Source organism: Pelobates fuscus, chromosome 3, assembly GCF_036172605.1.
Source record: "Pelobates fuscus isolate aPelFus1 chromosome 3, aPelFus1.pri, whole genome shotgun sequence".
Classification (NCBI taxonomy): Eukaryota; Metazoa; Chordata; class Amphibia; order Anura; family Pelobatidae; genus Pelobates; species Pelobates fuscus.
Window position 1 is genome coordinate 78703323 of NC_086319.1, and position 15094 is coordinate 78718416.

A 15094-nucleotide genomic window follows, 5' to 3' on the forward strand; every position below is an offset into this window, starting at 1 on the left:
CACAAAGCCCACAAGTAGTCTTCCTTACACAAATTTAAAAGCTGCAGGTCTGACAGGTATGCTCTGCCATGGGTAAAATGAGGTCTAGCTTTGCCACTGGGTATAGCATTAAACAGTTAATTTAGCCACTTCTTGCAGATATGCCATTCACAAGTCCCCCTGAAAAACTATATTAAAGCTATTACACAGTTAAATAGGACACTTGTGCATACAGCCACTCTGCTATATTCCTTACTCCATTTTTGATAAGCAAAAGTAGAGTAGGCACTTGAGTTACCAACGCTAGGTGCACAAACAATACATAGGCTTGAGGATAGCAAATTCCCATTATGATTATTGCGAGGTTTAATTGGCAGATATCAATATGGAATAAAAAAATAAAAATAAAAAAAACACCAAGTATTTGAATCCTGTTGACTCCATCCATATCTAAAAGCCAATAAGTAGATCCCAGCTGTTGGAGAACCACTGCCAAACTTGCATCTACCTTTAGGCCACCCTTTGTGTAATAGTCCCTTTATCTTATAAATCTATTTAACAAACATGGTGGCTTGGGTGTGACACCTAGTCAGATTAAATTAAGCCCGCTGCACAATGCTAGATTAAAATGGTGTTGCCTGTGCATTATATAGTGTTCAAGATGGTCCAAATTTTCTGCTTTCTAATCATTAGCATATTGCAGCAATATAGAATGGAAATTGGACTATTGACATACAATAGCATACTGAAAATCTTACAATCCATGAGGCTTGTGAAAATCTAAAGTTCAGTTCTAAGGGGTCCATTTGGAACAAGTTTGAAGTTTATTTTCTTTTTTCTTCTATTAATCTTCAAACAAACCACAAATGTGGATCCAAACTCAAGCCTCAACGTATAGGTGCAAATTAGCATGCACTGCAAATACTATTGTACTGTTAAACAGTGCCAAGTGGTAAAACAAGTCCATGCTTTTCAAGGCTCAACAAACAGGGCATTTAGACTTTAGAGTCACCTGATTGCAAGCATGGTCTTATTTATTTCCTTGCCTTGCCTATTTAAGCTATTCCCATCAGAATTTGGCCAGCTATAGTGGGTCAATATGCAGCATTGTTTATAGTCATTGATCAAAATAAGCAGAGTTAAGTTACTTAATGGATGGTTAAAGACTATCACTGACATGCAGACAACTATTGTTAACATCAGAGTGGCTCAATAAATTTAGGTGACCCAAGTATTGTGTAGCTAAACCTTAGCTATTGTCCCACTATAGCCATCACTATTTCCTTGTCAATCTCAAGGCTGAAACAGCAGGGAATCTACCTTTTCTCCCAGAGTGTATTAAAGAATTGGGCAGCCTTGTTAGAAACTAAAATGCAACATGGTCAGCGTCGCAGCAGTATTTGTTGGGATGTTATGTGCCACACAAAAAACATTGAAAAAAAAAATTTAAGATTAAGACGGAGATCGCCAACGTAATGCACTACAATAGCATGGAAAAGAACAAAAAGACAACCAAAATAAAGCGACATTTCAAAAGAAACATTTTCTGCAGTATGAAGCACACGTTTACTGATCGGGTGGTCTGTGAGCTCAGTCTAGAGGGCTGAATATAGGAATGGTCATTCTCTGTATGTGCCTGTTAAAGGTCCACATTACCCCCAGACTGATGACCTGCATAATATAGAAGGCAGAGGGAGCATGGGGACAACTGAAACGGGCCAAGGCGAGTCTGTGTCTTTAAGAGAAAACACTGCTCAGACCATGTGCTCAGCAGGAAACAAAGCAACAAAGGATACATCCCCAGACTTCTCACAGCCACAAAAACAGCTGCAGCACAGCGCACCGTGGCCACGACTAGCCCCCCAGATACTTACCGATCCGGTCACCCGCCGAGCTGGGGGGCCATGCACTGCCAGTACGGAAAGTGGTACAGTGAGCAGAGCCCACCGAGACACAAAGGGAGGGAGAGGATTACAAAAGGGGCGGAGGGAAAGGCTGGCAGAGAGAAGCAGGGAGCAGACAGCGGAACAACAACAACAACAGGCAGCACACAGTGACCAGCACGTGTGGACAGCCTAACCGGGACACACCGGGTAACGGCACCTGAGACCAGCCGCTACACGTGTCCTGTTACAACGGAGAAGAGATCGGGGGGTAATAAAGTCATTAAACCCCAAAAACCGGATCCTGGTCGTTCACTTGAAACAAAATGTATTTCATGGATGGTGTACATTACAGGACAAGCTTTAAACCAGAGGTTAAAGAAAATTAAAATTTATATACTCCCACACCCCTCCATTTTCATAAGTTTCTTTGCAAGCCCAAGATTAAAATTATTTATATAATGGGAGCTGCAGTTGAGCCTATTGCAGTGTTGCCAGACATGGCTACATTGTCTACACCGAGCAGGCAGTGTACACACAGCTATAACCAGGTATGACACCGAGCAGGCAGTGTACACACAGCTATAACCAGGTATCACACAGCTATAACCAGGTATCACACAGCTATAACCAGGTATCACACAGCTATAACCAGGTATCACACAGCTATAACCAGGTATCACACAGCTATAACCAGGTATCACACAGAGCAGGCAGTGTACACACAGCTATACCCAGGTATGACACAGAGCAGGCAGTGTACACACAGCTATACCCAGGTATGACACCGAGCAGGCAGTGTACACACAGCTATACCCAGGTATGACACCGAGCAGGCAGTGTACACACAGCTATACCCAGGTATGACACCGAGCAGGCAGTGTACACACAGCTATACCCAGGTATGACACCGAGCAGGCAGTGTACACACAGCTATACCCAGGTATGACACAGAACAGGCAGTGTACACACAGCTATACCCAGGTATGACACAGAGCAGGCAGTGTACACACAGCTATACCCAGGTATCACACCGAGCAGGCAGTGTACACACAGCTATACCCAGGTATCACACCGAGCAGGCAGTGTACACACAGCTATACCCAGGTATCACACCGAGCAGGCAGTGTACACACAGCTATACCCAGGTATCACACCGAGCAGGCAGTGTACACACAGCTATACCCAGGTATCACACCGAGCAGGCAGTGTACACACAGCTATACCCAGGTATCACACCGAGCAGGCAGTGTACACACAGCTATACCCAGGTATCACACCGAGCAGGCAGTGGATAGCTGTAATTTGTTTGAGCAGGGTCCCTTTTCAACCTATCGTTTATGTAAGTTTTCTTGTAATAGTCTTATTTATAGTTAAATCTCCTCATATTGTAAAGCGCTACGGAATCTGTTAGCGCTATATAAAGGGCAATAATAATCAAATATTACACAGAGAAGGCCGTGTACACACTGTATACCGATATATCCAGGTATTACACAGCCTGGGGCAAGCAATACATGTACCTCCTGCAGACACCCCAGCTCTGGGTATATCTATACCAGGGGGGTTGGCAGCATTCAGCACTCCAGAGGTTGTGGCTGCTCCCTTGGTGCTTTTCCAGGATTATACGAGATGTAGGGCACAAGGTTTCCGACCCTGACCTACAGCCAGATTCACTGTGTTCCTGGACTAGTCTCCCCTAGGTGTACAATAAATATTAGAGCAGGGCTACCACCAGGCTGTGTCTCAGGCTAGTAACCACAGCAAGGGAGCACTTTTCATGCCCTGCCCGTTATGCAGCACAAGGGCTACTGGGAGAGCCGGTGGTCTGGCATGTCTATATGGCCCCCCCCCCCATGCCCCGGGGAGAGCCGGTGGTCTGACATGTCTATATGCCCCCCCCCCCCCCCCCATTCCCCGGGGAGAGCCGGTGGTCTGGCATATCTATACCTCCCCATGCCCCGGGGAGAGCCGGTGGTCTGGCATGTCTATACCCCCCCAATGCCCGGGCTGTGTGTGGGCCATGGCTGACACGGTAAATTCGTTATGTGACATGCCAGGTATGGCCGCTGGACGAGGTTCAGGCTATTCCCAGCTCGGGCCCCAGGCGGAGAGCTCCGCGTCCCCGTGCAGCCGCCATTCCCAGAGCCCGTTATTCCCAGTCAGGGCTGAGGTCGGGGTCAGGTCACGGCTCTAGGTGTGTCGGCCACCTTGTGTACCTGCTTTACCTGCCGGACTCGGGCCCCCTTGGACAATCCTCTACGCTAGGCAACGGCGGGTGCCATGGCAGTCACCCGGACAGGGGCGGAGCGCGCCCAGCTCCTGAGAGGCGAGCAAGCGCGATCCCGTGCTCCGGTAACTGGCCCTTTAAGGTCCCGGGCGCGGCCCCGAGACAGACAACGACCAAACTTCAATTCACAACATTGTGGGAGCGCGCACGCAGCGTGGAGAGGGCGCGCGCTTCCATTTTAGCTCGGGCACCGACGTCACCGCTCTAGCCAAGATAGGGACCAATCACAAGCGCCGAGCCCGCAGCCGCTTCCACCAACTAGACTTAGTGTGACGTCATTACCGCACGCCTACAGCAGACTCATCAGTATGAGACAGCCCCAGCCTTGCACTAAACACCCGTGTGCACTGTATGCAATACTGTGTGCACGGCCACAACACAACACCTGTCACTCCTCCCCTTTAGGTGACCAAGACCTCTATACACAACTCCATAACCAAGGAGCTATGTGAAGGCCCTGATCATCCCCCAATGATGGACACGACATGTACTGAGTGTTATTTACTATAGTGTGTATTGTAAGCTTTGTTTTGTTTTTTTATAACTACAAACTTGACTGCTTCAATGAAATATTGATATCTGGGTGCCTAGTGTCCCTGTCCCCCCAAGTCTTGCAATCTACAAAAATCTAAATATATCCGTTTTAGATAACCTACAATAAATGCATTGCAGGACTAAGACTGCCACTGGTGGCAGACAGCCTCTAGACGTGTTTGTCCTGCTTGCTAGCAGACTTTTGGTTTCCTGACACTGTACGCCACCTCGCTCAGCATGAGGACACCCAGCATAATTACAATCCCTATAGGAGAGCATTGCTTTCTTATGGGGAGGGCCTAATGCGCTCGATGCGCATGCACATCGGTGCTGGAATCGGGTGACTCAAGGGTTTAACCCCTTTAGCTGCTGAACGGGGGACCAGAGGGCACTATAGTCTAAGGAATACAACTTTGTATTCCTTACACTATAGAATCCATTTAATTAAAAATTCATGATATGTATTAAAGCAAGCATGTCAAACTCAAAGGCTAAGACGGGCCAAATAAACAAGGCTTACGTTTATGTGGGCCTGCAAAACAAAACAAGGCTAAGGAATTTATGTATATAGCCATTTTGCTTATAAGTTAAAGGACCACTCTAGTGCCAGGAAAACACACTCGTTTTCCTGGCACTAGAGTGCCCTGAGGGTGCCCCCACCCTCAGGGACCCCCTCCCGCCCGGCTCTGGAAAGGGGTAAAAACTTACCTTTTTCCAGCGCTGGGCGGAGAGATCTCCTCCTGCTCTCCTCCTCCGATCCGCCTCTTCTCCTCCCCGTCAGCTGAATGCGCACGCGCGGCAAGAGCTGCGCGCGCATTCAGCCGGTCACATAGGAAAGCATTGTCAATGCTTTCCTATTGACGCTGGCGTGCTCTCACTGTGAAAATCACAAGCACGCAAGCGCCTCTAGCGGCTGTCAATGAGACAGCCACTAGAGGACATAGGGGGAAGGCTTAACCCATTCACAAACATAGCAGTTTCTCTGAAACTGCTATGTTTATGAAAAAATGGGTTAACCCTAGAAGGACCTGGCACCCAGACCACCTCATTAAGCTGAAGTGGTCTGGGTGCCTAGAGTGGTCCTTTAAGTTTTTGTTACATTTGTCTCCACCACCGAGATCACACCATTACTTTAGATACTGGTATATATCCGGGGAGCCCTCTCCTCACTTATGTGAGAAGATTTTGGCTTATTCTTTTTTAAGCCCCGAGACACCCCTGGAGTGTCTCACTGGTGTATCACCTCTGTGACTGTTAATACGCAAGACACACATTGCTGCTACGCTGTTGTATGGGTGTAACAGTCATAGAACCCTTTTCTATTATTTAGAAAATTACAGTATAAAAAAAAAAGTTGCCTGACACTGAACGTCTTTGCGCTCGTAGGGCTTCAAAATAAACAAAAATAGGTTCTCTTGTTTGTTTTGAAGTTCTATGAGTGTGTTCTTCACTTTGGCTGAGATCAAACTTGATGATCTCAGCCAATCCAATGCTTTCCCATAGGAAAGCATTGGGAGGCTATTGTACATGTGTGGCAAAAAGCAGAGCGGCCAAACAGCATCTCCATGGGGAGCATTCAGCGCCTCCATGCAGACCCAATCTAAATAGAATGCCCTCCTCCCAATTTAAACACACTGCCCCCTTACCCAATTTAATACAATGGCCCCCTGATTTCCCCAACTTAAAAGACCACTATTATAGTGTCAGGAAAACAAACTTTTTCCTGACACTATATAATCCTTAGGTCCCCCCACCCTCAGGGCTGAAAGGGTTAAAACCACTTCAGCCACTTACCTTTACTAGCGCCAGGCTCCCTCGGCGCTGTGACATTTCCTCCCCCTCCGACGTCAGCTCCCGAGTGGAGCCGAATGCATTCAAGACACCCATAGCATTACTCAATGCTTTCCTATGGACGTTCTGCGTGCTCAATGCAATTTTCAGGAAGACAGCCACTAGAGGCTGGATAAACCCTGCAATGTAAACATAGCAATTTCTCTGCAACTGCTATGTTTACAGCTGCAGGGTTAAAACCTGGGGGACCTGGCACCCAGACCACTTCATTGAGCTGAAGTGGTCTGGATGACTATAGTGGTCCTTTCATAGACAGGCCCCCTCCCTCCCCCAGGTTAATACACTGGCCCCCACCACCACTCTGCACAGCCCTCCCTCAAACTCATACGTTCACCCCCTCCGCCACTCTGCTCTCTTGTGGCCGGGAGAGCAAGAATCAGGATATATTTTTCGTGTCTTGCTGGTCGCAGCCACCGCTGAAAGCGGCCCCAGGGCAGGTGGGCTGCAAATATGTTCAGTGTGGGCCACATGTTTGACATGCTTGTATTACACCCTCTGTGTAATGCGTCACAATGCATGCATATTGTATTTCAGTGCATTTCTTAGCATTAAGTCCTCTGAGCAGAAGCATTATTTGTCCAACAGATACCACGCAGATGTGTGCAAATCCTGACATCATGAGCAAGTTCCAGATATCTTGAAAGTTTGTTCAGAGCTGGGCTCCATTAAAATTGTGCATGGACTTGGCAGACCAGCAGAGCTTCTGAACAAGTACTTAAGGGACACTATAGGCCAGTGATGACTAACCTTGACACCATAAGTTGTTTCTGGACTACATTTCCTGTGATGCTCAGCTAGCTTTTAGACTTAAAGCTAGCTGAGCATCACGGGAAATGTAGTCCAGAAACAATTTATGGTGTCAAGGTTAGCCATCACTGGCATATAGGCACTAAAACCTTTAGCTTAAGGAAGCAGTTTTGGTGTATAGATCATACGTCTGCTGTCTTCACTGCTCAATTATCTGCCATGTGGGAGTTAAATCACCGTTTATGCAGCCCTAGGTACCCCCCCCCCCCCACCTTTGCCTGTGATTACACACTTCTTGTAAATAGTGTAGTGGCAAGGCTGCATAAACAAAGTGATGCAACTCCTAAATGGCAGAGAATTGTGCAGTAGTGAGACTAATATTACAGACAATAACTGCTTCATTAAACTTTTATCTTAAGCTTAAAGAGGCTATTCCCACACATAACCCAAATGTAATCGTGGGGGTGGGAGGGGAGACACACTGTTGTAAGGGACATTTTCCCCATTAAATAGTGAATTTTAAGTTTTAGGTTAGAATAGCAACCTGGAAACTGCCAACTAATATTTTCTAAGCAGCAGTAACAAAATAAAAATCAAACATTTGAAATTGGGTAAAGTTTAAAAAAAAAAAAAAAAAATGTTTTTTTTAAAAGTGTAGGGGTGTCAGTGTGTCAAGGTTTGTGTGTGTGTCACTGTGTGTATCAGAGTTGGTGCAAGTGTGTGTCAGTGTGGATCTGTGTGCCACTGTGCGTGTGTGTGTGATACTGACACACGTGGTGTGTATATCTGTGTGTGCGCATCTGTCAGATTTATACACACAGTGTGTCAAGGTGTGTATCTGTGTCAGATTCACACACTGGCACATACAAACCGATACACACTGTGTGAAGGTGTGTGTGTGTGTGTGTCACACCTTGACACAATTCCTCCCCCTCCCCCCTCCTTTAGACTGTGCAGGCTCCATGAGGGATGCCATGGAAAGAATTTATCATCTATCCAAGGCATATGTGGCTGCATGGGCAAGTTTTCATCCAGTGGCAGCCCTAACATGGTTACAACAAACTGAAAATCTGGAAGTGGACATAAAAGAGTGTGTTAGCAGGGCACACATTTTGGAAACCTTTTCCAACAAATTGTTTGGTGACTTTTGCACCGAGTCTTTGGTAGAGCTTGTCCATTCCATGATCATACTTACAGGAGCTTGTTGAGGACCATGGCATCCACATTTGTGTTACACACACACACACACACACGATATTTGCTTAATAGAATGTTGCGTTTGTTTTTGCTTTTAGGGTCAGAGCTTAAATAGCTGTTGAAGCAACGAAGCCAAAGCAGTTCTGTAATCAACTAAAATCAATTTCTGTACACATTCTGCCACCCCTCCCCCGGGGCAATTTTGTGTTTTGCAGAGAACAATTTCAACAAAAACTGCCACTTTCACATTTCTCACCCCAGTAGGCAATTGCCAAAGCACTTACTTGAGTGATTAAATCAGAAGGTGGCAAACAGAAAAACACTTCAGCATCTGTATCCCAAGGCAATCTCCATCTACGATACACTGAACCCTCAGACACCTGCACAGGCCTGCCTTGGACATGTCTTCAAGTGCCACATGTGCTGATGGTGCGTTTATAAATTGACTCATACACAAAATGCTCTGAGTGTGCTTTTGACGGTCTGTGGGTTGGGCAACCATCGGCACTCCAGATATTCACTACATCACCCATAACGCTGACCAAGTATTAAGGGAGATGTAGTCCACACATTTCTGAGAGTCAATTATCCCTGGTCTACCAGATGGGGTGCAGTGGGATATAACAATAGCATGAATATGATGGAAGTTAACCTGCGCAGAGGTGCAAGTCATCATAAATAGGATACAAGACATTTTCCATACACATGCAAGTACTTCATATTATTGTAGGTGAGCTAGGGAATGAGTGACTGCACTTCATGTACAAGTAGGCAGAATGTCTCAAACTCAAGAATCGATGGGGAGGGAGAAGATAGATACCATATTGCCATTGGTTCCCTAATCCGAGATCGTTACAGAAAAAAAAAAAAAATCATTGATAAAATTTAATGAGAATGTACTACCTGTGTGCCTGGTTTATTCTGGCTAACAGCATACGCAAAATATATATGAAGTGAACTTAGTATGTGTTTACTAATGGCAGGTAGCCACCTAGCGTAGACTAGCGAGGCTTTAGTCACGTATGAGGAGTAACAGGGTGTAGGAACGCCATATCCCCTGAGCTCGGGGGGAGGGGCAGTTTTGTGCTCGAACGAGGCGGCCAGAAGCCATAAGTGAGAGTAACAGTGTTCCTTGTTACAGGCTCATAGTAGGGGGGCATTGGTCAGGTGAATCCTCCGGTATTAATATAATATACCAACGGTAACAATGCAAAGTTAAGTAAAACAACGGTCTTAAAAGGAAACCTGAGAGAAGTAGATTCTGCGGTGCACAGTTTCAGCCTGGGGCTGTGGATGGCTTCTCTTTTCTGCTATATAATTTTTTTTAACTCGTGTTACATACACCACATTGCTTACTTTTAAGATTCAAAGTTAAAGGGCATCTCTCACATTCTATAAAATAAGCTGCTTAAATATATACTGGTATTCTAACATTTCGTGACAGTTGGATCAATGCTGCCTGATGATGTGTGTTCACAAGAACTATATTCGTATAAGCTTTACACCATGCACACACACGCACAATTTTTTTATTTTTTTAACCCCTTAAGGACACATGACGTGTGTGACATGTCATGATTCCCTTTTATTCCAGAAGTTTGGTCCTTAAGGGGTTAAAGGAACCTAGTTACAGTTATGCTCCTAAAACCCTTACAGCATACCTACAAACTTATTTGACACCATATAGATTGCCAGATTTTTTGCTGAAAGCAACCAAACACAAGTAACCACACACGTCTGCAGGCAATATTTACTATTGTACAGAACACATGCATACATATTGCATCACTGTATGCACATCTGGCATTTTAACAGACCATAATTTGCATGGTAATTCCAGATGAATCCAATCATGTGGCTAAAAATAGCTACAAATTCCATAAACACCAGGGTTTCCAGTCCCGAGAGCTACAAGGTTACTGCTGAGATCTAATGTTTCTGTAAAAATTAGAAATACCCTTTATTGGCCTATAAATAAGTCCAACTATATGTACAAGCTTTTCTGCACATCTCGAAAAACCATTAACAAGCACAAATATTTGAGTGACGAAGCAGCAATTGAGAACCAGTCATGTAGAATATAAAGCGAAAGCTTTGGAATTTAAGCTGTGTTGCCTCTTGCAGCAGGTGGGGGGGGAAACAAAACCCAATATAAATTCCACCTAATTTCCAGTTCAGACACTCCTCCACTGCACCCTCAGAAGACATTAGCACACCCTTTTCAGACTTTCACAATCACATCCAATCCTTCTCCTAGAGAAGGATTGGATTAGTGATGCACATGCATGGCCAAACACCACACTCCCCCCAATCAAATGCTGCTAAGAGCAGGACCAACTTAGTCCTGAAGAAGGAAGTGCCTCTTGTGGTTTTTAGGAAGACAGCCTAGAGGTCTATTTAACTCTGCGATGGATACATTTTACATAGCAAATTTAAAAGTACAGGTGACATTGCACCCATAAGATTTGTCTTATTCCTATATATGCTTTCCTTAGCATACACAATGAAGCCTCTGCATTTAATATATAACAACGCTACAGACAGATTTATCCTTACTATGTCGGATTGGGTGTCTTTCCCAAATATAAACTGATGGGCTTCCAGCTTAGAAATGGCTTTTGTTTTATGCTGATCAGGAAGTCTTTTCTGATGTTGAGGGGGCAGACTAAGAAGAAAGGCTTAAAATTGTTACTTCAACCACCATGACTACTTTTTTTTGTGGTCATGGTGGTATGAGTCTGGATGTGCAGGGTTTTGGATTGAAACACTACACATTCAGAGTTATATTTAATTGTGTGCCGGGGAAAATTGCACCTCCAACAAGGGGAAGATGGCTTTCTATAGCCTCCGTGTGTGCTCCCTCCCGCCTCCCTACATAACAAATAAGGATTTGTTTTTACCCCTTGGCTCAAACTGCACATATGCGCTCAGAGCTGGCAAAATAGTCAGACATGACATCAAGATGGGAAGTGGAACATCAGATGAGTCAGGTAAGTAAGAATTTACAGGTCCCTTTAAGGTTCTGAACAGTAGTGGTTAAAGGGTCACTATGGGCACAAACAGTAACTGTAAAGTTCCACACATTGAAACCTAAGGAAAGTTGGGGGTAGGGGGAAGGGACCTTTATAAGTCCATTTTCACAATCCCAAGTCAGTCTCAGTTCATACAAGGAGAAAAACCACACATTTGCAATGCAAATGTCTCTATGGGAGGTAAATACATGGGTGTTTGAACAAGTTGTTTCCTATGCACTGCATGTATTGTGAGAGAGTCCACCAACCATAGACTGGGCCATGATTTGAAAAATGGTTGCAGAAGTTTTATACCAGCATTATTTTAGAAGCTGGAGAACATTACAAAGCTAAATTAGTTAAACATGGCAAGGTCCAAAAAAAAAAGGCAATTCTGTACAAAAACCAATACTCCATGTTTAATGACTACTATATTTCTTTGCAATTTACACTATACTCTGAATAATTTACACCGTTTTCTCCATCATAACGTTCTCATATCTGTGCAGATTTACGGTTATAAGCAGAGGTCTCAAACTACAGATAAAGAATATTAAATTGAAACATCTGATGAGGCAAAATTTTGAATCGGATTATAAGATAGAATTCCAAGCACTTTGATTCAGAGAACCCACTGGCATTCTCAGTGCATTTTATCTTTTCTGCATTTGCTGTTCTGTTACTAGATAGACATGCCCTAAACTCAAATCTAGGTCAGCTCTGATAGAAGGATTTGCCTGTGAAGAGTCAGCCTACAATGCCTGCCGATCCTTTACGTTTCCAAAAAGCATCCGTGGCTCCCAGGAAGTGTAATGTGACTAAAGAAAAGGGAGGGGGCGGTCTTGATGGCAACAGCCATTACAGTACCCTACTGGTCAGATTTTCTGACTATCCACGTTGGATAGTATATATTCTTTGGTGCTTCATAATTAGATCAGCAGACTTACTGCCACTTAAGACAAGAGTGTTGGACTTTTGAGTTATGCAGATTTCTGCTGGAGGGCAAGACTGCACAGTGACCCAGTCATAAGGATTACTGAATATAAACATTACCTGGCAGTTCAGTCAACCATGCCAATTTCTGTTCTACAATACCCAGTCTTGATTGGTACCCCATTGAGTGGTTATTTGGGTGCAAAAATCAGTTTGATAAAAAACATTTTTTTAAAGTGTATGAACTAAACCAAGCCCCCAATGGTAAAAGGCATGCTAAAATAGGAAACCCACCTAGAATCCAGTTGGAGAGTTTTTCCAGATGACCTATATTTTGAACATTAATTTTCAACTGACTACAATTCACTGTTTAAACCCAGTCTTTGCTCATTGGAGGCTCTAACCATAAAAAGGATTAGAAGGGTCACCAAGTACAAAAAAAAAACATGCAGTCCCTTTTCTCAGACAATGTGGAACATTGACTGGTGTGGGTTTTTACACCACACAGTAAAGTTTATATGTTCAAATGTGGAACATTGCCGTTTGCAAAATGGCGCCTCTTGAGCTGGTTGTTTTGAATCATGTAGTCTATGAGAAGTATTGGATCAGAGATCATTTAATGATCTCACTGGGCAAATCAGGCTGCAGAGACAAGCAAGATTTTGTCAGCAACATAAAGCCACCTGCAACACAGGCTTAAAAATAAGTGTCAAATGAAAAAAAAAGAGTAAAAAGTTATAGTGATGACATTTCATAAGTCTTTGATTCAGTGTAAAGCACCTCAATTGATTCATAAATGGACTGGCAGGATGAAGACACTAATTTATATTCAGTACTTGTAATTCATAATACAAATATTGCCATTCATACTCTGGTGTGAATTACAGATATTCCCAACAGAGCACAAGACAATTATCACACAGATCCATCTTGTGTACACAGTTGCACATTAACTAGGCTACAAAACAGCAGTGTTATATATAAAAAAAAAAAATGATATATACATACACACTTTAAAATCCACTTTAATTACTCCACTTAGTTTAACCCTTACAGACATCAGGGCGTGTCATACGTCCCAACTGTAATGGGCTTTAATGCCTATAGTATGCAATGACACGTCCTGCACATTTGGTGCGAGAAGGGTTGCACAAAGTACTTTAGCTCATTTCTAAAACTGCAGCTGAGCGAAATGGAGCTCTGTTATGGTTTTTCAGGGGGTGCAGGCAGCTTTTGGGAAAACCTACAGGGTCCTCAGTTACCCTGGCAGGGTCTCCTAGCTTGTCCTGTCCCTTAGTGTAATTCTGAAAGCTGCCAGTAGATGGTGGCAGCATACGACCACCTGTGTTAAAGGGACACTAGGCACCCAGACCACTTCACCTTTTTGAAGTGGTCTGGGTGCAAACTCCCATCACCCTTAACCCTGAGCATGTAATTATCTCAGTTTTTATAAACTGGAATAACTACCTGCTAAGGTTAACTTCTCCTCTAGTGGCTGTCTACCAGACAGCCAACTCCTCTAGTTGCAACTATTTGATAATCAACCTATTATACAGCGCTGAGGAATATGTTAGCACTTTATAAATAACATAAGTAGTGTTACAGCAGTCAGTTACTCGTTCTACTGAATTGTCTATTTAGGAAAGCAGTAGGCACATTAAATATAAAAAGCTGATTAAACAGCCTTTATCCATGTTAAATCTCAGCACGGAGGAAAACGCAGACATCATAATGTGTATGCAGAGTATTGATAGAGTGGCAGGTAGCATATAACTCCTACATCTGCTGAGTAAGGCGATTGTGGTCTTACTGGAAACTTTAGCCTTCAGATGTGGGAATACTTGAACACTCGGCACCATATCCTCAATGTTAGCGTTTGCTCAGTTTTGCACAAATACTCAGTCCCCAGCAGGCTGGCCCCTCAGTTAAGGTATGGCAATGGAAGAGTTACATTCAGTCAATAACTGCCCACTACCCCTGGTATGGCATGAAGACCCTCTCCTCTCCTCTCCTCTCATCATCCCCCCAATTTTCTGGCATTTATAATATTGCAAAATACCAAAATATTATGGTAAATTTACAACAGCACCAGACCCTGGTCACACCACAGCCCTAAAATTAATATACTACTAAAGGGTGCCAGTGAAGTGCCAGTAAAAACTCACTGCCCCCCTGCCTCAAAAACACAAAAGCCCACAAAAAAAAAAAAAAAACAAACAAAGTAGTAAATGCAGGGCTTGCTTTGTATCTATGAGCCATGATTTTTTTTTTTAAAGCTTTGTTTACAGCAACAAAAATGCAATTCTTAAAGGGACACTATAGTCACTAGAAACAATACGATATGGCATCTATAGCCTGTCCCTGCAAGCTCTTCAATGTAAACACTGCCTTTTCAGAGAAAAGTGTGTACTTTGCTATCTAGTGAGTCACTCAGACTTCCACTAGAGGGACTTCCTAGTCCACGCTCTGCATGGAAGTGCTGAGTATTCGCCATGCGTGGAGTTTGCTGTGCATGCGCAAAAGCTTCCCACTGCTTTCCTTTTGGAAAACCCTGGATTGTCAGATCATCAAGAATGATTGTCTCAGCCATGGAAGCGAGGCCAGCTGCAGAGAGGAGGGCCAGTAACCAAAACAGACAAACTCAGACAGTACATACAAATTATACATTT

General features: G+C 44.0%; 1 protein-coding gene across 7 annotated transcripts in view; it reads right to left on the reverse strand.

The window, feature by feature from the left end:
* The window catches only part of RNF44 (ring finger protein 44), a 43774-nt gene that overhangs the window by 17270 nt on the left and 11410 nt on the right, over positions 1-15094 (reverse strand). The window contains exon 1 of one of the 7 annotated variants that reach the window (XM_063447271.1): positions 4091-4286. The exons of 2 other annotated variants lie outside the window; for them this stretch is intronic. The gene's annotated coding sequence lies outside the window, so the exon portion shown is untranslated. Of the gene's footprint in view, positions 1-1853; positions 2120-4081; positions 4287-15094 lie in introns of those variants that run through there. 4 more of the 7 variants (XM_063447275.1, XM_063447277.1, XM_063447278.1 and 1 more) reach the window with 4 other exon arrangements.